We start from the raw sequence: 24,523 nt of genomic DNA on the forward strand, positions 1-24,523 counted from the left end.
GACAAATGGGTGCAAATCCATGAATGAATGTTCCCAAGTGAACTAGATATCGGCGTTTTTTACTCCCTAATATCGATATATAGGGAGTATATACCACCCCCCCCCCCAAAAAAAAAATCGGTAGGGCTCTTATTCAGAGAGCATTCATCTAATGCAAACCAGTAATTCATACGTTTACAAATCTTTCAGATTGATTGATGGACAAGAATCAGCTCACAGTAATTGGCTCATGAATAGAACAATCAATCAAATAAAAATATATCATATAAAAATAAAATATTTCTACAATTTCGCTACAAACTCGGAATCAGAACTTGAGTAAAATATTGGGCATTGACCACAACGGTAAAAGAAAATTTTCATTAAACTTGAGAAATATGAATATTGAATAGAAAAACTGGAATTTTAAGATCATTATTAATCCAAGTACTTCAGGGTAAGATATCTGCTGTTTCCATCAGCAGAACAAAACAGCAAAATACACTTTTTCTTCAGTAATCAGCTTGATGACACTAATCTAAATAATATGTACAGTTAACTATAAACTGTTTTCTTTAGTGGTTAAAACAATTCCACATTACAAAACTAGTGCTATGCTAGCGAAAGAGAAAAAACAAGGCAGGAGTTTTTTTTGTGGTTGTTGTTGTTGTTTTTTTTCCAGAAGCACTTAAATCCATGTGTATTATTCATGGATCTTTCATTCCATCTAATATTCAAGTCTTCTTCAATCATGACTTATTGAAAAAGCAACGGAGCACATATGCATTTTACTGTTTTCAAAACAAAAAGTGCTGAATTATTGTGAAATGCACTGCGCTGACAGAAGCTTTCACCAGTGCTGGTACAGCCTCTCTCAAAAGCCTACTGATCACGCAATAGCCACATTTCAGAAATCCTAAAGATCAAACCTGCAGTCAAAGTGATGATAATCAAGCTGAACTGCTAAAGGCCTGGCAACTGCATCTCAGCATTAGGCTATGACTCACAGTGGCTAAGGCCTTGATCTCAAAATCTGCCTCCAAAACACACAAATCAAACAGAGAGACCATATCAACGCTGAAATGGGTATCTTTAATCACTCTTGGGTGCCTCCATACAAGCAGACCATTCTCCTGGCCACAGCATCAGATGCCCAGGTACATTTCTCACTGGTGCTTACTGCTAACTTGTGTCATTTATTTGTAGGGCAAGACCATGGAGAAATTCTACATAAATTATTTGGTTTTGCAGATAAACACACCATTAAATTCAAGCAAACTGTTTCACTTTTTTGACTACAAATAAAAAAACTGAGAACAATAAAAATAGTGCATGATGCAAGAAAGCCCAAATTACAGTCTATAAACAAAAGGTGAGAAGATGAAAAGAGAACTCAGAAATAAATGTTTGGCTAAGTAAAGTGCAAGCCAAGACACATGTCTGTACTAACGATGACGGATGGCAAACAATGGCAAATGATCTACTTATATATATATATATAAAATCCCACAATTATTCAATAATTTTTATGTATACCTTTTTTTATATAGTCCTTTATAAAAAAAAAATATTTATAAAAAAATAAATATATATACTTTTTTTATGTAGGCCAAGCGAAAAGTGTTTAGAATAAACTGGAGCGAGCATTTAGACATTCAGTGACTATAATGATACACAATCATGTTAAATGCTCCTTATTAAGGTGAGTGTTGTGCTTGTGGTCAAACATCAGGACAGTAAAAGGGCAAACCTTGAGATTTGGTAACATCCTACTAGAGATGTCATGTGATGCGCTTCATAGATTCAGACGTTGTCGTATGTCATTCCCCCTCTTCGATAATGGTTGATTCCTTTTGTTCAAGAAGTCTTGAAACGGGTTACAAAATGCATGCAGGCCGTGCCCCAGTCCTTCTATGTTCAGCTGATGTGATTGGTGTACTTTCTTAAGGCCTTGTACTTGTTCTAAAATGAATTACACAACCGTGGCTTCAGCATATAAACTTATTCAGCATGAGTAATTGCTGCAAACCTGCAGGTTCTGCACCGCCCAGATTTTGTGACGAGGAGATGGGGCGGCAATGATGTGCCCTCTGGGAAGCTTTCAGGATGTACCAGCCATGTTAGCCTCGGTTTCATCACCAGGCCCATGACAAACACCCTGCATCCCGCTCCTCCATTTTCACTGACCATGCTGCTGCCCAATTAGTCAGCCTAGAGAAGGGCAAATACTTCCAGTCCAATAAATCTACTCTTAAAACTTTACTCACCAGCTTTAACACAACTCTGAGTAACTCTTTTCCAAATATTAACACAGAACAAAGCAAAAAAACAAACAAAAAAAAAACACGAGAGAAAAAGCGAGAAACCTCAAAGTGAGGCTGAATTTAACAGCAAAATACAGAGACCATCACACAGAATAGCATTTGGTCATTTAAAGTCTTTGGTGATAGGCCAAACCAACCCAAAGATGATGAAAAAAAAGGTCTTACAATTAAAGACACTGAAATAGTATCAAGTAGTATTAAATATTAATATTAGGGATAGGAATAAGAATACTGGTAATTTATTATGGAGAACAGCAGTGCCACTGCAAATATATTTATATATTTTTCGAAGTTGTAAACAAAAACAATATTACTGGCGTGCATTAAGAAAATACTGTTTCAGTCTTCTTCCTTAAACAGGTAATGCTTAATTCAGTTATTTGTAATTAAAGTAATTCTTTCTAATATCTTAATAGCAATTTCTTAGTGGTAATTGTTTCAAATCTTACACCAGATTTTCCCCCCCTCTCTCTCTCACAGTGTGCACTACTGCACGTCCCTAGTGACTACATATCAGCTTAGCAACTTCTAGTGTTATGGAAATCACAACAAACAGAACAACAAAAAATATCTTTATCACTATACTTCAAGGTACATTAAAGACCATTAACAAGTCCAGATGCAATTTAGCAACTCTGTGGGGATATGTTATCAATACATCAGAAACACAGCCTCAACTCACTAGCCCTTTCTTAAGATTTCAGCTACATTTCCACTATGTATTGTTTTCCTCCTCCATATTCGCCACTTGAAATATCCTTATGTATTTGGAGCATTAATTATGCAGATATTATGAGCACATGGCTCAAGACTGGAGTAGAGTAAGGACAAGATTAGAGCTGCGGCTTTCATACTGAGACTCACAAAGCTCCTTTGTGCTCTTTATTTTATTACTGTAGCTGATTATTCAGTATTCCCTCTGGACTAACAAGTAGTGCTGGTAGTTTCCACCTGACTAGCTGTCCAAGATGTGCTGTACATCAAGTACTGTACAAGGGGAAGAGTCCCAATATAGGCTTCTTGCACACAGGGCTGGCAAATATAACAAAAATGAATTATACAACTTAAAACATAAAATTATATATAAGAAAATTTTAACATATATTGTCCTGCCATACTTCACTACAGATCATTGTACAGGTGGTTCAAAAAAATCAAACCACAGCACCCGTGTCACTTCCTGCATATTTATTTAGTCCAGTGCACTAATTGTAGTCAATTGACTCGAGATGGAATTCAATCTGACATGTGTGCTGAACAAAGTGCCAGAGAGAAGAACAAATGGGCTACACAGCTAAGCCTAACCTTCAACTCTGAAACTGACATCAAATGAGACACCCAATACTCAATGGCGCTTTTTGTGTGCCCTGTGGGCAAACTCGTCTCGGTCTGACCAATACAGTTCGTGGCACAGGAATCTCTCCACGTCACAGTAAATGAGATGGTTGAAAACGTATTAACTGATGCACTGCTCATGTAGACAATGCCATGACCCTAAAACAAGCTGCTAACAAGGATGCAGTGATGCCATGTGACGGATTCACACTTCTTAAACAACCAGGGTGGCCGACAGGCCAAACATAAGCAGCACCTCGCTGAGTAGGAGATTTCCAGAGTTTATGTATAAATACTCAAACAGCATGTGCTGAATTCAGTTTAACATCCAAATAGTTAGCAGCTAATCAAATACCAATGCTCTCAAACTTCATTTCCACATAATCTGTTCATAATGTCTTTTCACATCTGACTAGCGCAGCTGAGTCATTATTAGGAGACAAATATGAGCTTTGAGTCTTCAGGGTATATCTGACTAAGGAGATATAAGCAGTAAGTGATTGGTTGTCTCGGAGTGAATCATGCACTATGCTCTGCTGAGGACAGCAGCCCGTCATCGGGTCACCTCACGGCTACTCTGAGGTTGGACGGTTAATGGCTGATCGTGATTCATGATTTTGTATTATTTTAATTTTTAGCATTAGTTACACAAGGAAAAAGTTGGAATCAGGGATAAACTGAAATTCAATGCATTTCAGAACACACCTTTTAACAGATGAGATATGAGCATTAAAACACAACTGCTGTCTTTGGTGATTGCTTGGTGCCCTTAGTGAAAAAACATGACCAAAATAGGAAGAAAAATACAACAAACACTTAAAGATCGGCAAGTGCATAAAACAGGCAAATGCATCAGAAGAGAAGGCTAAAGCATCCATGTGACTGGCTGATCATGCTGAAAAATAGAGTTATGCACACCTATGATAACAGGTCCACTGTTAGCCTGAATGTAACAGACTGGTAAAAATGGATAGACTTATTACAAAGTCAACAAATCACAAATTCAGGAATCATAATTTGTTGTCACATCCAAATCAAAATGAAGCTGAAATGACTTAAAACAAAACGATCTGTGTGTGAACTGAGTTTCAGATACAAAAGCTGCACCTGCTGTCACCATCAATATACACTTGTGTTGTTTACAGAGCATTTGATGTTTAAAAAGGTGACCATTAATAAAAGCGATACAAATATTAATAAAACAAAAAATACAGTAGTATATTTTTATCGAGGCTAAATAGTATAATATTAAAATATTCAACACTGTTTATTCTACAAAGTAAGCACTCAAAAATGGTAGACTACCTCACTAATAATAATAATAATATATATATATATATACACACACACACACACACACACACACACACATAGCTATATATACACACGTATACACATATATACATATAAACACACACACAAACAATTAAAATACATGCATTTTTTTTCCAGATTTGACAGCTGTCACTTTGTATCTTCAGTGGCTGCCACGGATGGACTGAGAAGACGGTGGCTATTATTAATAACAGCCATACAACATTATGTGTTAATAAGATAAAGAATATATTGGCGATACTTTGTTATAGTGGCCTTCGCGTCTTTAATGAACGGACAGACAATAACTGTTTAAAATAGCGGTTTAAAAAAAGTCAAACAAAGACTGGGTAGACCATGACAGAACTATCTTTGCAATGCAAATGATATGCATAAGGTGCATTTAGACGTGTGAATGAATGGGCGATTTCCGACACAGCGCATCCACACAAACACGAAGTTGCAACAAAAAGAAGTTGCTTTCTCGATGCACTTGACTAAAACCATCGCCTCGGACTCGTGTTTTTTTATCAAGAAATTTCTGCACACAGCCTAGCTAAGCGCGGTTTTTCCTCTATCTGGCTCTACACCGTGCACGTTTCTATTGTGGACTGTGGAGCTGCATTATGACATGCTCGCCTGCTCCGCTTCCGATCAGAGCTGCGGCGATGCGTCGCGTACATTATTACAGCTTCACACTACACGCGCGCTCCCGTTCAGCACTAAACACCATAATGCGCACCTACAAGCAGCGGGGGCGGGTTAACATTACTATAGGACAGTTCTGCTTCTATCCCTGTCAAATAACAAGACGAACAACTTGCGTCTGGATCTGAGGAGATTCTGCATAAAAAAATAAATAAATAAAACGTTTGCGTTACATAAACACAGCGGGAACACGCAAAATATCCCGCGTCTAAAAATAACACAAGAGTGGAGATAAGTCAGTACTCACGGGTATGAATGCGGCGATCAGCACCTCAATGCAGATTCAAAGGACCCCCGTTTTCGCCATTGGAATAAAGTTGAGAGCGCACCTCTAATCTCGATGGTGATCCGGGGAACGGAGTGCATCTGTTTGATCTCACGAGCGGCCTAGAATACTGTAGCGCCCGTCTGTAGCGCGCAACGTGGTTAAAGAAACACACTGTGATTGGCTGAAGGAGTGATGGGGACCGCCCATAATCTGTCTGTCAGTGCAGGAGGCCGGAACCCACGATCCGATTCTGATTGGCGGAGGACACCAAAGCGAAACAGATTGGCCGTAAACACAACCGATGGTTACATTTGTGAGATAAAAATGCAAATTTGTTGTGTTTAATAAATTATGTCTGTAAACGACAGTGTGATGATGATCAGTTGGCTTGGCTGCAGCTATCACATGGTTGCAGTCTTCTAAAATATGTATGTTAGTTTTATACAAAGTTAACTTTGTGACCAGTTTAGTGATTCTTGAGACATGCAAAATACATATGTCCCTTAACTTTCCCTTAACTCACTCCTTAATAACTAATGCGTGACCAATTGTGACTTAAATGTTCGAGGCTTCCAATATGGTTTGATTCCACTTATATAAAAACAGTCCTTTATGCTGCTTAATATCGCAAACTATTATATTTTTTTAATGTGTTCTCATACACATAAACACACTGGTTTGTGGCGCTAATAGTTTTAATGTTTATTGCACTTTGTTATTCTTATAGTTCTAGTATCGCACATTGAAGAAAACATCTTCATCCTGAAGCTCTTCTTTCTATATTTCACCCACAACATCACACATACTTTCAATTCATCTCATTTAAGTCCATGCTAAATTTATCAATATTTATAATAAATATTAGCCTACTCTAGTATCTGCCTGTGTTTACCAATATTTGGTGATTTTAAGTGAATAAAGAATTTCTCTAAACATGTTCAACAGATCAATTCAAAATAATTCTGTGATAAATAAAGGCCCTACACAAGCACAGGCAAAAAGCAATATCTAGCCAAATAAATATGTAAATATTTTAAATTGAGACTTTCCAACAACTTTTTAAGATTGCATTACTTTTCAAATTTAATTTGAACAAATGTAATGGTATTTCCATGTTTTTTTGTGAGTATATCTAAAATCTTCACTTTAAACTTTAAACCCCCCCCCCCCCCCCCCCTGCTAATTTGCTAAATTAAGTAGGGCACAGTACAACTGATCTGCAAGAAGTCAATTGAGGTCAGAGTCCAGCAGTGCTTTAAGTGGCCCAAAAGAGGGCCTTTTTTTTTTTTTTTTGATGATGATTCCCCTCATCCCCTGAGGTAACAACAACTATATTGAAGGGCTTTTATATACAGCAGTCAACAGGCAACCTTAATAATAAATCATTTTATTAGTTTGTGGATTTGCTTGAGCTAGAAAGACCTACTGAACATAAATAAAATGTGCAAAAGGATTTAAAAAAAATACCCTTAGAAAGAGCTACTGCATTACAGCGTTCAAACTTCCAAACTGACTCAAATGATTCGCGAACCAGTTCCGAACTCCCGAACTGACTCAAATGAATCACGCTCCGAACTCCCGAACTGATTCAAATAATTTGCGATCCCCAAACTGACTCAAATGATTCGGGAACCCGCTTTGAACTCCCGAACTGACTCAAATGATTCGCGAACCCACTACAAACTCCCGAACTGATTCAAATTATTTGCGTTCCCCAAACTGACTCAAATGATTCGCGAATCCACTTTGAACTCCCGAACTGACTCAAATGATTCGCGAACCCGCTTTTGAACTCCCGAACTGACTCAAATGATTCGCGAACCCGCTACCAACTCCCGAACTGATTCAAATGATCCGCGAAGCCGCTCCGAACTCCCGAATTGATTCAAACGATTTGCGATCCCCAAGCTGACTCAATGATTCGCGAACCCGCTCCGATCTCCCGAACTGACTCAAATGTTTCGCGATCCCGCTCCGAACTCCCAGACTGACTCAAATGATTCGCGAACCCGCTCCGAACTCTCGAATTGATTCAAATTATCCGCGAAGCACTGGCGTCCAGACCAAATTTGAGGGACAAATGGGGAGAAATCAATAAAGCAAATGTTTTTTTTTTTTTTTTTTTTTTTTGTTGTTGTTGTTGTTGTTGTTGTTGTTTCACTTTCATTACATGGACAAGTCATATAGTCAAAGTCATAGCTTTGGAATGACATTATAGTAGGTATGAGCTAAATAACTACTAAATTCACTATTGGTGAACTCTTCCTGCAATAAAATGCACAACTGAAGTACTGTTTTTATTAAATTCACAACGTAACTAATTTTGTAAATGCATTTTACTTTCATTGTCAGTGAATAAAAGACAACCCAGACCACCCCTCGACTCACATAGCCCACACACACACACACACACACACACACACACACACACACACACACACACATATATATATATATATATATATATATATATATATATGCAGCAAGTCTTTCTGATTGACTGCAAATTTTTCACATTACACAGGACTTTTGCAGTCAGTGTAGACAGATCATGGAAAGAATTTCAAATCTAGCCTTCAGCGCACATCAATCCCTGTTGTTATTTCTCCTACCTCTTTACCTCTGTCTGTTTCAGGGGACGTCTAGAGCTGCCCTGTGATCTGACCCCTCTGCGCCAGAGTCTGCAGAGAGCAGACATCCTAAACTACCATGAAAAGCAGGCACAGTCTTCAGGTCTGAAATGTTTAGCTGCTTGAGAGCACTAACAGCATGCTTATGTCTATGTTTTAAGAAATGCTCCTTATTCATTTTCCATGCATCCTTCGAATCATCTTACAGAAAAGCTGACCAAGGGCTATGACTCCCAGAAATAAAAGTACAAAAGCTGTCTCTGGGGCAGTACCTTTTGATTAAGATAAGATAAGATAAGATAAGATACTTAGGGGATTTTGGAAGAAATGTTGGAAAAAAATGTTAAAGTGAAAGTGACATTCAGCCAAGTATGGTGACCCATACTCAGAATTCGTGCTCTGCATTTAACCCATCCAAAGTGTACACACACACAGCAGTGACCACACACACACACAACTCCCCTGATAACTCCCCTAATAAAACATATATGAGAACACTATGAGCTATGACAGAATAACCTCCAATTTGTGTCTGTGTTTCCCCAATAAATGTCATAAAAATCACTTCCTCTCAGTACAAACCAACACCATCATGTTGGTGTATTGCACTCAGCTGCTAAATATAGATCTCTGTGAGCTTTGCAGGAAGAATGAATGAGGTGAGTGTGGACATATGAACAAGCCGAGCATCTCTGGAGATTGCCAGCCTTCTGCATCATTTATAGATAGAAGAGACAGGAATGGGGTCAGCAAGAAAAATACATGCCGACCTGTCTGAACACAAAATGCTTTACCCATCTTCTGAATTATGGCGGGTCTCTGTATTAGATGAGGAAATATCTATTTTCCCTTTTTTGTCTTTGATGATTGGATTATAAGATCAATGGGCCTTACTCATGAAACAAGAGCAGAATGTCTCTGTGTGATTCTTTCACAAAGTCTTTTGTAAATAAATTGTTATATTCAAATCAATGCAAGAAATTGCATAAGAATGGATTTATGAACGATTAAAGCAGAAATTCAGTTTGCATGTTTCATGAATAAAGCCCAATGTCAGAAAAAGATTTATGCCTCTGTTCAGAGAAAATACTTAAATAGATTTTTTTTGTGTTTCTTTTTTTTCTCTTGTAAAACTCTGCACCATGATGCTCGGTTGTTGTAGATTGTTTTGGTTAAGCTTTAATTGGTTGCTAGTACATGTGAATATGATTCACTTATATTGTTTCACACTGCTTTATGCTACAAGTTTTATGAGAATAGTGGCACTAGTATCTAGCTTTTTTCAAGGGTCAGGGTTCCCCTCTCTGCTCTAGTGCTCAAGCACTATCCCTCTGTCCGAAATCACCCCCTAAACCTTAAATAGGACACTATTTAAGGGAAAAGCCATTTTGAGTGTGTCTAAAATCTTGGTGGACATTATGGAGTGCACTCACAATAGTTCCCCAAACTAACAAACACACAAAAAAAAATGTCCAAACCAATTTAAGGATAACAATTTAATTGATGTTCAACAAATAGAGCAGAGGGCAACAGTTAAAAAAGATTCTTCCGAGGCTTTTTTCTTTCACTAATTGAGTTATGGTTCTTTGCCACTGTCGCTTTTTCCTTGCTTAGTTGGGAACACTTAATTTCTTGCAATATTGTCGACTTGATTGCACAGATAATATTGGAAGAGAGCTGAACTAGATGATGACATCACTAAATCATCAATGAACTGACTGAAAATGTGACTGTTTGTTATTCTCCTCTTGCATTGCCACGACTTCCCCAACTAGCCGTGCGAAGACCGGTGGGTAATGCCACTGCGAGATGCCACAATCACACATTTGATGGATTATAAATGCTATTAGACTGACTACTGCTCTGTGAATACTCAAATAGTGCCTTGAGTGGTGCTTCTCAAATTACTTTTCAAAATAAAAGTCAAAGACATCAAGTGGCAACCAAACACAACACCAAAAGTGTTTGGCTAAAATGTACTCATCCTCACATCACAATATTTGGAGAAATTGTGCCTATATAACTTAGTCACCAACAGATCCTCTGGAATGAATGGGTGTCGTTAGAATGGGATTTCAAACAGCTGATCAAAACATCACAGTAATCCACGTGACACCAGTCCATTAGCAGGGGCGGACTTACCCATTAAGCAAAGGTAGGTGACGGCCTTGGGCCCCCTAAAGCCAGGAGGCCCCCTGAAAATCTTTTTTATATAGGAGTTGCGCATTAAGCGCTGACACATGAACAGTTGCTGTTTATGCTGTTTATAACCATGACAACCGTCCGAGTCGGTGGTGCCTGCAGGTCTATAGGCTTGTGTGTGTCCCGTATCTCTGTCTTTATTGTGAGTGCACACAAATAAAACTAGCCCCTTTACAGTTTAGAATGAGGTATTACTCTTACCTTTATGAGCAAAAATGACTGCGTATTAAGTTGTTTCCACTGTTTGAAAAAAATGCATGTGATCAGGCCTATATTTGAGGCCTGTGCAGGGCTTTAATCCAAATTTAACTGTCAAATACATGGAAATGATTTTCTGAACACTTTCAAAAGTCTATTTGTTTTGCCATTTTATCATTTCAAAATTATACGATTAGCTGAATTTTGTTAATGACATTTGATCCCGAACAAACCTGAGGCTAATTTTTGGGTTATGACCCACCATTTGAGAATCATCATCTTGATGAAGACAAATTTAGATGAGACAGCAATGCTGTGATGCTTTTCCAAAATATATGGTGGTCCAAAAGTCTGAGCCTAGTGAAAATGTATCTACTTAATAAAATTTTTAAAATCCCAAATGACAATGTCAACATGATAATCTGAGTGTAAAGTTAAACTATTAAAGTTAAAGTAATAATGTAAAGGTAAAACTATAAAACTATTTTCTTTAATGAAAGCAGCACTGGAACTGACATGAAAAAAATCTGATGGTCATAATCTCCAATATAATTTGAGATGTATCTTGTGCTTCCGTTGACCATGTGTACAAAAAGTCACATGATAACTGTCACTTTAATTTTGCTTCAAGTACATCCAAGCTACATGAAGCTGAACGGTATTTATTAAATAAATGTTAAAATTTCAAAGGTCTTGTAAGACCATAGTAAGTCTCTTCATATCAACATTAGTGTATCCTCACATGCACTATCAGCTGTTGTGTAGATAAACTGCTCTTCAATTCAGGATGAATTTGAAAATCCCGTATTGGGCTCTAAGCATTAATAATCTATTTCAAAACAGTTTGCAAACAGGTAATGTTTATTCAACCCTTACTCGCATAATTTCATTCACACTCTGCACATAGAGATCACGTGAAGCAGTAAAATTCACACAGGAACAGAGATTCCCCTGACTGTGACAACATCAGCAGGTCATGTTGTCAGCATGGTGCATGTTCAATGACCGCTCAATAGCCTGAATTACTATTGATAAACAGATCTGTGGCGTGGGCCAACCAGCGACCTGAAAACGTATTATTTTAGTGGCCTAGTTTGTAATGTTTGTGACTGTACACTTGCATCAATGTGTATGCATTATAGCAATACTTAACTTGAATATGTAAATTATGACATTTACTTACTCTTATGACACAAATGAAGATGTGTTGAAGCATCTGCAAACTGCTTTTTTTAAATCAAGGATATCAAGGCATTCCTGCCAAAAGTGCCTGCCAAATGCATAAATGAATAAATATTCTAAAGTCTATTCCAATTCTTCTGAAGGCATACGATAGCTTTATTTGAGGATCATGCTAAAATTCAAGGCTTTATTCAATGATTCTCTGCCAGAGCTCTTAAATCTTAAAATGGCATTTTGAATTTTAAATGTTTTGTGGCACATTTGATGTCAGTAATGCAAATGCCATTGATACTTGTGTTTCAAACAAGTGTTACAAAATGCAAAACGCACATGAGATTTGGGAGTTACAGCAGGCAAATATCAAGTCACCATTCATTGCTAATTTAGCCTATATGCTAATATTCAAATTTGGCACCTCAAGACATGTTGCACAGCCTTATTCCGACAGGACTACAGGGGGTCTGTAGAGAAATTAGTGTTTCACAGACATACTTTGTGATTTTCCAAAGTCAGTGTTTTTCTCATACAACCTCTGTAATAATTCCACAGCAATTTGCTGTTTTTCAGCAAAATTTTCTTTGAAACCAAATCCTATCCAAACGCGAATGTTTGTGACTGCAGAAAAATTTTTTTTACAGCGCATTTCCTTGTGTATTTTGGCCAGTGTGAACTACTGCAGACGGTTTTACAACTTTTTGTCGTGTTTGGTTCCCGGCAAAGATATAAAAAATAAAATCTACAGGCCGATTGCATAAAATGTTTAACCTGGCTACTGTAATATCAGCATCAGGTTAGATTTCTCACCTTCATTTCTGCACTCAGTAAGAAAATATTTTAATTACATATGTACCTTTAAAAAATAAACAATGAAAAATATGTAAAATGTAAAAAATGTAAAAATAACAACTAAAAAAAACACGTTTTTTACTGAACTGAGGTAGCCACAAATTAACCATGGTTTTGCTATACAAAACACAGTTTAATCATGGTATTTGTAGTAAAACTTTGGTTATAATCAATCTGCATGAATTAATGCAATGCATGCATACAGAGCATAAATTATTCTTTGAAATAGTGTCTTTGTGGGTTTGTTTGACTAACCTAAACAGCAATTTCAGGACACAAGGTGGCAAAGAAGACCAAGCAGTCCGACTTTCTTCATGGTTGGCGAACTGAACCTCCTGGCAGGCCTGGCACAGTGGGGAGGAACATAAACACAAAACTTGCCGTTCCTTCAACTTCAGTTACACTACAGACTGACACAAAGCTGCTAAACAACAAGACTTAAAGTGGCAATATGCCACTCTATAAACACTTCTCCTTCACTCGCTTCAACAAACTGCTAAAATGTCTGGCTTTCATGCAACAATTCAAAAACATCTCATTCTGGCAAGTGCGGCTGTGATCTGTCAGCCATGATGCCAATGTAAAGAGAGAGTAAGCAGGAGAGGTATTGTGAACAATCCACGGTAAAGAAAATGAACTATGGGGCTTTTTGAGAATTTGGCCATGGGATAAAAAATAAATAAATTGTCAAATATTTGTATTTAAAAAAATTAAGTTAAACAATTTAGCCTAGCATGAATCTGTGAAAAAATGCAATTGCTCAAGGTTGTGGCTAGAAGGGATACAGCAAAAACTGGAAGCTAACAATAAATTGAATTTTCTATCTATTAGATTGTTTTTTTAACGTCTACACCTACACCTACCCCAACCCTAAACCTACCCCTTACAGTAATGCAAAAATTATGCTATATTGATGTGCGCATGCCCAGTAGTTTTTACTGTATCCCACCTAGCCTTAACCGTTGCTCACTCTCATGGTCTCATACTAATTAACTACTTTCTCAATGTGTTTCACAGAACATGATGCTGCAGGCTAGATGTTTCCAAGGATAAAAAACCCAATAATGCTGCTTTACAAGCAGTGAGGCTTGCTTTTTGTCAGCTTTATTAGTCAGAATAAGTGAGAAGTCATCACGTCTTAGTGCAGACATCATGCTTGTGCAAATCTCCATAGTGCAGTGTTGTGGTCTTAAAGAGACATTTTAACTGAAAATTAACATTCTGTCATCATACTCGCCCTCATGTTCTTCCAAACTATTGCATGCTATTTTCTCGGGCAGAATGTCCAGGCAACTGAAATAGATGGCAATTGCACAAAATATCATTGAGATCTGAAAACTCTAGCAAGAGTTTGTCAGATGAAAATTAACTTATAAAAACTTGCACAAGTTGTATGGACTACTTTATTTTCATAAAACCTCTATTGGATGAGAAATGAGCAGTTAATTTAGTGTTTTTAGGATGAAAGAAAATTAGATGATGTCACAAGAACACATGAGGTCAAGACATTTTTAAGGTGATCTGATTTATTTCTCATCAAAAATATCTGTTTATATTCATATACTAACTTCAAAGAGAACTCCAATGGCACCAAATAGGGATTTTAGGGCAATTAATCATCTTTGTTTTAAACACGACATTATCTTGAAATAACCTTAGAAAAATGTTTGAGTAAATTACAACCATCCCGCATGATGCCATTATTGGCTGTACACTAAACACAGACTCAACATACTGTAAAAATCATCTGACCGTAATCATGTCATTTGAGGATTTAATTAATTCCTGCAGTTGAGACCAACCCCTGTGTCTTTTCTAAATTAGATTTCAACATGAAGTCCTCGTGAAGGTAATGCCCTCCGTTGTGTAATTCCTCCAATTTCCCCATTAGCATCTAACAATAACTACATGAATGAAAAATAATCCGTTTCACATTTGACATCCGTCATTTTCGTAACATGTTGAGTCTGTCCTTAGCGCAGCGTAGATTTCTAATGAATCCCATACCATGTACCGCAAAAAGTGGAAAGCATGCCAATACAGAGAGTGGGATGATTCAGACAAAGACATTCCCAAGTGTACAACCCTAAACCATTCTTTTGTTTCTTAAGAGCTTTCAGATGGTCACGTACAAACCATAAGGACAGTAATCGTTCATGCACAACAATAAGTATGGTATTGTAATTATATTACACTAGATTTCTTTATTATTATTATTTCAAAGTGCACAATACACACAAGGAAAGTAGATGATAAACTACAGATCAAAATTACTAATAAGGGGTGAAAATATATAAACATTATTACAAAGCACTCGATTGATAATGCGCACACTTTCTTCATTCTACACTGCAAAAATAATATCTCAATCCATCCAAAATCCAAACCGATCCAAATAGCTTTATGGAGTAGATCTATCATATAATTACAGCAATTCAAACATGACGTAAATGCATACTTTATGAGGCAGATGCCAATGCATAGATATACTGTAGAAGTTCCCTTATGCACTGCAATCCAGCACACCTTTGAAGGGAACAGCCCATCTAATCAAGTAAAAAAAAAGCTAAAAGTGTTTATACTGTATTCATGTACTTGCATGAAGTACTTTTAGGCCTTACATTGCAAATATGTCATCATAACAGAAGCAAGGACTGCTACTTCCTTTAGGAAGTGCAAATATAATGCTGCTTGTCATCATAGCAAGTGCTGTTGTGGAAAACTTGCTGTCAAACACGTTCCACCTTGTCTCGACACATCGTAGACATTGGTATCCATCCGACATGGTTTAATCAGAACTCCAACCGCTTGAGGGTACAGCCATAAACATCCCAACCGGCAAGTTAACGCAGTAAATGAGCTGTTATTTGCGGTTTTTATAAGGAAAACAGAACATGGGGTGTGCCTGTTCTTGCCAGGTGCCGTACCAGTCATGCAACAATGCCTTTATTTGGATAAGAACTGCTGCAGTGTGTCTCTGAGGTTCATATCAGGATTCATAGCTACCACTGCAAAACAACAACATTTTATGGTTGTTGCTATGGAAGTGACCTCAAAGTAGTCCTTCAGCAATCTAGCGTTATGTACATGTATACATATAATATCTCAGCACATTGTTATCTTGAGGTCATTCTGTCTGATGGCCAAGTGCACGATTACAGGAATTATGTATACCTTCTCTAGCAACACCGCAAGCTCTGTTCTGTTGCCTTTTAAGGTCTCTAATGTCTAATAGCTTATGCAACCCAGCAGACCTGTAGAACTGGAGCAAACATTTTCTTTGCCCCCTCAGCTTCCTTTTAAAAACCCACCGATGGCACTGATTTCCTCATGAGAGAAAAGCTGAGACTGCTTGAATTTTTCAATAATGGCTCCTTAAACACAATAGAGACGTCAACAGAAGCAAATTATATCATTATTCCCCATGAGCCAAACACACCTTTTCCAGTTTATTTGTTTAGTTTACTCCAACTCATCTATATTGGCTGCGTCTTACTTAACCTGGGGAAATGCAATCCCTCACCAGGCTTGCAGTCAATCTATCTGCCGAAAGCTTACCTTAGCAGTCAAACCCAGTGTTTACGAATGACTCCCACTGGTTCTGTGCCCACAGGCAAAAAAATAAAAAAAAGCCGTCTCCATCACCTGTCAATCAACCACGTTATAAGGATAAAGGAACGCTGGAAGAGTAAGACTGACACTTCGGTGCGGATGGTTGATCGACACGACCTGCGCTCATTATTTCCATCATTAAAACAGGAAAATCCATGTCTGTGAATTTTATGAACCAAACCACACAAAACAAAGACGTTTTCAGGTGCAGAAGCGATGCACAGAGATCAGATGCACTCGTATAGAAAAAAAAAACATCTGCAAATGAGCTCTCCTTAATATGATAATAGTTTCTCTTAGACATCTTTGAGCTTTTAAAAGCAAATGGAGACTTATCAGGAGATGTCTCGGCTGGGCAGAAAATCTGTGCTATGAGTTATCAAGATACTAAAGATTTCAAGTATTTCTTATAATATTCTTATACTTATGCTATCCACATTTTACAGCTCTTAGCAGCAGTTCAGACCCGGACCCAAGATTGGTTCCATACAGACGACAAAAAGTCTCTTTTGTTCAACAAGGCTGCATTTATTTGATCAAAAATAGAGCAAAAACAGTAATATTGTGAAAAATGATTATAATTAAAAATACATTTTTATATGTGAATGTGAATTTAAATATATATATATATATATATATATATATATATATATATATATATATATATATATATATATATATATATATATATATATATATATATATATATATATATATATATATATATAGGACAGACCAAGAGTTTGGACACACCTTCTCATTCAAAAAGTTTTCTTTATTTTCATGACTATGAAAATTGTAGAGTCACACTGAAGGCATCAAGGGCTATTTGACCAAGAAGGAGAGTGATGGGGTGCTGCGCCAGATGACCTGGCCTCCACAGTCACCGGACCTGAACCCAATCCAGATGGTTTAGGGGTGAGCTGGACCGCAGACAGAAGGCAAAAGGGCCAACAAGTGCTAAGCATCTCTCAGGGAACTCCTTCAAGACTGTTGAAGACCATTTCAGGTGACTACCTCTTGAAGCTCATCAAGAGAATGCCAAGAGTGTGCAAAGCAGTAATCAAAGCAAAAGGTGGCTACTTTCACACTTTCACAGACTCTTAAATGGTAGGAGTCAATTAATATTCTTCAACATAGTGACAATGTTGACAATGTGAAATATTTCAGTTAATGTCATTTATGAAGTTTTGGTGGAAAGAACATTTAAAAACTAGAACTCTTGGAACTTTAATAGAACAACTCTTTTCTTGAATGCTAAAAATTTCGATTCGGTCAGTGTATTTATGGAACATTGATATGCAACAACTACATGAAATATATAATCACCTCATGACCTGTCCTTATAAAAAGCTTTCAACATCTGCGCTCATTCTCTGCCAGAAATCCAAAAACGTACTGTCTGTATTATAGTGTTTTTGCTGTATCCTTGGAGACTGACACAAACCAGCTTGAGAGTGTATTTATATTGACTGATTAATCACAGCGAAGTGGCCACAGCGGAACTGAATCTAAACTAGTCCTGACTCATAAACCATCTTCTATGGGTCACCAGGAAGGAGAGGTGTGGTGACAGCAAAATATCGCAAATGCATAATTTCTCTGTAGTTTCCCAAATACACAGCCAATTAGGTACAATAATTCACCCTAATGACTTGTTTAACAGAAATGTTCACCCAAAACTGAAAATTCTGTCAGTATTTACTCACCCTCATATCAATCCAAATTTGCAGGCTGTTATTTTTTCTGTGGAACACCAAAGGAGGAACTCTGAAGAATGTTCATGCAGATCTTTTCTTCAAAAAATGTAAAATAAATTGTAAAAACAAACAATAGACAAATAAATAAAATTCATCATAAACATATCATACATGTTTAGAACAGTATAATGTTTATTTTTGGGTGAACTTTCCCTTTAAAGGAATAGCTCACCAAAAATTAAATTTCATGTATTCACCCTCAGGCCATCCAAGATGCTGATGAGTTTGTTTCTTCATCAGAACAGATTTGGAGAAATGTAGCATTACATCATTTGCTCACCAACAGATCATCTGCAGTGAATGGGTGCCGTCAGAATGAGAGCTGAAACAGCTGATAAAAACATCACAATAATACACACGAGTCCCGTCCATCATTTAACAGCTTGTGAAGCAAAATAATTGGTGGTTTAACTTCAAACTGTTGATTTCTCCGGTGAAAAAGTTGTCTCATCTGAATCAGGAGAAACATATGCACAGATCAAGCGCTGTTTACAGTAAAAACAGTTCAAAACAATATGTTGGTGGACTTTGATGTGAGATGACAACAAGAGGTGGACTTTTTTTCTTTGGAGGCAGCGCTATTATGAATTATGGACTCGTATTTTAGAACAAGTGATGGTTTAAAGTTAAAACGGCTTAATGATTTGTTTCTTAAAAACATGGAGCTTTTTGCGGTAACACTTTAGAATAAGGTTCCATTAGTTAATGTTAGTTAATGTATTAATTAACATGAACAAACAATGAATAATACATTTATTACTGTATTTATTAATCTTCGTTAATGTTAGTTAATGAAAATACAGTTATTCATTGTTAGTTCATGGTAATTCACAGTGCATTAACTAATGTTAACAAGCACAACTTTTGATTGAAATAATGCATTAGTAAATGTTGAAATTAACATGAACTAAGACTTATAAATGCTGTAGAAGGTTTGTTCTTGCTTAGTTCATGTTAACGAAAGTAGTTAACTAACATTAACTAATGGAACCTTATTCTAAAGTGTTACCCTTTTTGCTTCACAAGATGTTAATTGATGGACTGGAGTCATGTGGATTCCTTGTGGATTACTGTGATGTTTTTTATCAGCTGTTTGGACTCTCATTCTGACTCTCATTGCTGAGCAAGTGATGTAATGCTAGATTTTTCCAAATCATTTCCCATGAAGAAACAAACTCGTCTTGAATGGCCTAAGAGTGAGTAAATTGTAAGCAAATTTTAATTTTTTGGGTGAACTAATCCTTTAAAAATCACTAACATCTATGCCTATGCAAAACTGCATCACATTTCTCCACTGACCTTTTTTTTTTTAGAGGTTTGTAGTCTCAGCACAGTGAAGATCTGTGTTAACTACCCAGACAGCATTTCTTTAAATGCCCCTCCGTTTCCCTGGAGAGACGAGAGCAAAGTCCACTTTATCAGTGTCAACCTCACTGCAGCAAACAGAGCAAGCACCAGCAATCTCTGCACCAACCGCCACTGACACCAACAAGACCCAATCCTCTGTGTATCTCCTCACTCAATTTCCCGACCGTTGGATCCGAACGCCAACATCTAGATGCCAGAAGGCAAATAAGCATGGTAGTCTTGATTTAGGAGTTGTGGATTTCATGTGTCTGATGGAGGTTTTCATCTGCTGAATTCACACTGGGAGGAGAGGTTCTAGCTGTTTACATCTGTATCGGTTGTGTGATCACAAATGGTCTTTTGAGACACATTAAAGATCTTGGTATTAATGCATCTCTCAAATTTATCCCCTATGACTACTTTTGATCAAATTTTTTTAAGTGGAGGGCTTAATTCGTGCAAGAATATTGAAAAAAAGTACCTGAAAATATATGATTTAGGTCAATTCATGTCACTTCATACAGAATACTGAAGATTTAAAGTCTTTTTTGAGCTTGTTTCAGTGAATTGGTTCACTGATAAGTAAGTGAGCTATGGTTGAATGGGATGCATCTGATATTGTTAGCATTAACAGTACACTACAAATGTGTGTCAGCAGCAGCAGTTAGTGTGAAATCGCATAAGACATTGTGTATGGCATACCAAACCATCAAGCTGAGCACAAGTGCTAAAGTGCACTCCAAGAGGAGCTCTCTTGTTTCAGATGAAGAGGTGATGTACAGTTCCTGTAGAAGAGGGAGAGTTTAGAATCATGGAAGCCCAGTATTGATTAGTCTTGCAGCTGTAAATCCATGGGAAGTGTGGATCAGCGCTGAACTGGCAGTGAATCTGCAGCTGGGAGGGACAGGGCTTTGAAATAAGGGCCAGAGTGAACAGCACTAATCTTCTCACAGCAGGCCCTTCCCCTCCAGGTCTGGCACCCTGCAGTCAGGCAACAAGCTCCTTTTCGCAGTGCAGAGAAACCCCTTCTGGCCAAACTGCACTCTGGTCAGACATTTTTTTAACTTCTCTCAAATATTCCAGCTCAGAACCACCTTTCTGAAAAAAGCAGACCTATCAAAATTGTGGTTGTAATATGCTTAATGCAATGGAGAAAGTGTCTCCAAATTTGTATTTTACATTGAGACACATTTTATTGTTCATCGTCCACATTCAGTCAGATCTGCCAATTAATCATGACAGAAGTACACGGATAACTGAAGAAATGGATGGAAAATATGGATGGCCAATTCTATTTTCGTCCATTTTACCTAATGAACCATTGCTTTTGAGCTTGTCATGGGAAAGTCTTACAGAGCTGCGTCATGATTCCTTTTGGTTCTGTTTAATAAACTCATACTAGGCAACAGACTTAAGGAGTAGACAACTGTTGTAGGAGCTTTGGGATGCATGAGCACATATATGTATAATCCAAAAGAGTTATTCTCAGAAAATGTTGACTTATTGTCAGTTCATTCAGTTCATTTTTTCTTTCCAATAAAAGAACAATTTTGATAAAATGAATACTACTTTTTAATGTTGACAAAACCAATGGCTTGGAAAAAAAGGACAAACACACAATTATCTGCATTATTATTTTGTTTTTGTTTTTTGCACACTTTTACACTCCTTCCACTAATACTTACCCTAAACAAATGAGTAAAAATACAATATAATAATAAATAAAATAACACCGATAGTTCAAAATAAATAAATAAATAATATATAAATCGATACGGAATCAAACCTTTTCATATTTTATCAAATATTAGGTTGTATTGTTTTATTATTTGAATTTTTTATTTTATTTTATTTTTGGAAGTTGGTATGAAAGTAGAAAAAACAAACACACATACATACATACATATATACAGAGTCGAGCCATTCCATATTTGATAAAAATGTTAGGGTATATAATTGTATAAGTCATATTATTTTTTATACTATTCTTTGATTTTTTTTTTTTATAAGCATGTGGGTCGGGAGATAAGTAAATAAACAAATGTTTTTTTAGTAAATCACATATACAGTTAATATAAATACAACTTTGTAAGTGCTGTAAGTCAATAGAATTGTATTTTTTATTTCGTATTTGATAGATAGATTATAGAATTGTGCTTTTTTTATATTTCCTGAATATTCTATATCTCTTTAATCGCTGAAAAGTCGCTTGTTACCATATTTTGAGAACGAGCCAGAGCTTTTAATTCTCTATTTCTTTAGAAAACCATTACACCTTCACTGATCTAAAGAACCTCAAATTCAACATTTTAGCCCCTGGAGAACCATAGGAATATAAGAATCCCATATAGCCAAAATAGGTATTGATAAGCAAAGGGTCCACTGCAGCTGGTTCATTGTTGATTTCCTAATAAAGAAGCTTCTGTAACATCAGTGAATTTGGAGAAATCTCAGACAGAAGAAAAGCAATGCACATTCCAGTCAAGTCAATCAGACCAGCATGCCTGTCTGAATGTCCTTCATTCATTGTGCAATCAAAGATGCATGCTGCAAAACAAGCTCATAAAAGAGCTTTCACCTGTCGACAACACTGTGAGCAAATGCTGCATCCTGTTATTGAGACGTCGAACTCTTCTATAAAAGTATCTCTCAGTCTCACACACACCAACACAAACACATCTTTTGGCTGGCCTATTCCTTTCTCCCAAAGTGACAAACAGCCATTGTGCAAGATTTGTTTTTCTGTGGCTTGTTCACACACACAAACACACACACACACACTCTCTCTCTCTCTCTCTCTCTCTCTCTCTCTCACACACACACACACACACACACAGATTGTTCTGCTGCTGAACGTCTCGTCCCGTGTGAGTCACAGCGGGGCATGCGGGAGGCGGTGGGCGAAGCAGCCAAGCATGTGGTGGCTGCTGCCCCAGATAGTGACGACAAAGCACCCTGAGTATTGGGCTGCAACGCTGCTCATTTTGAGACAGACGATTAATTCAGTTTCAGCACAAAGGGGAAAATGGTCTCTACAATGTCCTCAATTTGTCTCCAGTGCCTAACACTTGTCTATATCAGCTGCTGACATATCCTTTAACTATACTTCAAACTGGCAAAGACATCAACCCGCTCTCATTTCGGTGCAAAAGGATAAAGGGAAGATTACTTTATCCCTGCACTTACCACGAACGAATGAGCTTCAAAAAGGAGCACAAATGTATTATAAAAGAAGTTAATATGACAATGTTTAAAGTCTTCTGAAGCCACACAATAGTTTTGTGCAGTGGAAAAGATTTAAGTCATTGAGCTGTTAAATGCTGCGAGAGTCAGATGAACATGAGAATCAGATCAGTCAGTGAATGAATCTTTCTGTTTGGCTTTGTGCACTTTATTTGGAAAAGATCTGGCTCAAAAGAACAATTCTTGCACAGAGTGGACACTGCTGTTCTCATAAACTCCAAAGAACATGCTATTCTAGTAATCTAGTATATATATATATACACTTCAAATAAAAAAAAATAAAGATAAAAATGTTGTCTTGGAAACAAAATAAAATAGGTTAAATTATGTATTTATTTATTTTTCAAGTAATTAATTTTTTTTACTTTTACTCTTTTACTTTTTTACTTTTAGTTAAATACTTACACACGCTATATTGGTCTATAAGTCTTTTGAACAAATATGATACTTTTATGATGAGGTGAGCTCATTCACTTTTATTATATTTAAAATAATGTAATAAAACTTTTTTGTAATGTAATAAAACTACAGAAGAAAACCTGTCCAGCGGGTTGGGAGAACATGAGGGTTGACAACAAGTCTACTCACTCATATCTTTTAAATAAACTAGGGTGCACATGTGAACTAAGTATGACAATTCCTGGTGATAAAAACCCTTGTAACTGGTGAAATTGTTCAACAAGAGCTGCTCATAAGTTCTCAGGTAATTTGAGCTTGAAACCCCTGCTTAAAAATAAGGAAAGTAAAAGCACAGTTCACTAAAGAAAATTAAATAATCATTTATGTTGTTCCAAGCCTGTGTGTTCTAATTTTTCTTCAGAACACAAAAGAAAAACAGAATTATTAAATACTAAATAAATAATGAAATAATTAATTAATATTTTATAAATTAAATATTATTTAATTTATTATTTGAATAATATAAATAACATATATTTCAACAAATGCATTGCTTTTCTATTTTAAATTGATAAAATTTTTAATCAAATTTAAAATTAGAAATATACCTTTAAGCACAGGATAGGTTTATTCACTTGTAGGCTGCCTACAACAGCTCTTGAAGGAACAACAACCTACACCCATCATAAAAGTTCTTCTTAAGAGTGGACACACAAACGTATTCTGATTAACATTTAAGCTTCTTATGAGACACTCATAATGCTTATATGATTAGGCAAGTTGCATAAGCTTATTAGTAAGACACACTGGCATTAGAGAATAACTCCTTCAAAGCATATATAAATCAACTACTGTATACAAAAGCGTGACTTTGATCTTTATTCTACAGTCGAGTCACAGAATATCTTCAAAAGAGTGGACTCACTGTCATTTCTCTCTCACAGCAAAACACCATCATTAGGGAGTGCATGTGTCATTTGTATGATTTAATGGGCCAAAACAGATTTGGTCTTTCCTTTGTTCAATTCAATTCTGTTCTCTAAAAAATCATTTGTGAGATGTGTCGTTGGTTATGCAGCGACACATTTTCTGAATGCGTCGGTCGCCGACCTCAATCAGTCTCAATATTGAAACCACAGGTGCATGCAATCTCCCCTGGATCGACCTTTTAAAGAG

At 36.8% G+C, this 24,523-nt stretch overlaps 1 protein-coding gene and 1 long non-coding RNA gene across 2 annotated transcripts in view; both read right to left on the minus strand.

Annotated features, from left to right (window-relative positions):
- The window catches only part of LOC128020106 (double-stranded RNA-specific editase 1), a 124,476-nt gene extending 118,399 nt beyond the window's left edge, over positions 1-6,077 (minus strand). The window contains exon 1 of the mRNA XM_052606721.1: positions 5,908-6,077. The gene's annotated coding sequence lies outside the window, so the exon portion shown is untranslated. The remainder of the gene's footprint in view (positions 1-5,907) is intronic.
- Positions 6,078-17,352: 11,275 nt separating this feature from the next.
- LOC128020117 (uncharacterized) lies at positions 17,353-22,964 on the minus strand. Its single transcript, XR_008185293.1, has 3 exons — positions 19,658-22,964; positions 18,308-18,394; positions 17,353-17,588 (listed from the first exon to the last, which is right to left on the minus strand). It is a non-coding gene; the product is annotated as an uncharacterized LOC128020117 (long non-coding RNA).
- Between the last annotated feature and the right edge of the window lie 1,559 nt (positions 22,965-24,523).

Source organism: Carassius gibelio, chromosome A9, assembly GCF_023724105.1.
Source record: "Carassius gibelio isolate Cgi1373 ecotype wild population from Czech Republic chromosome A9, carGib1.2-hapl.c, whole genome shotgun sequence".
NCBI lineage: Eukaryota > Metazoa > Chordata > Actinopteri > Cypriniformes > Cyprinidae > Carassius > Carassius gibelio.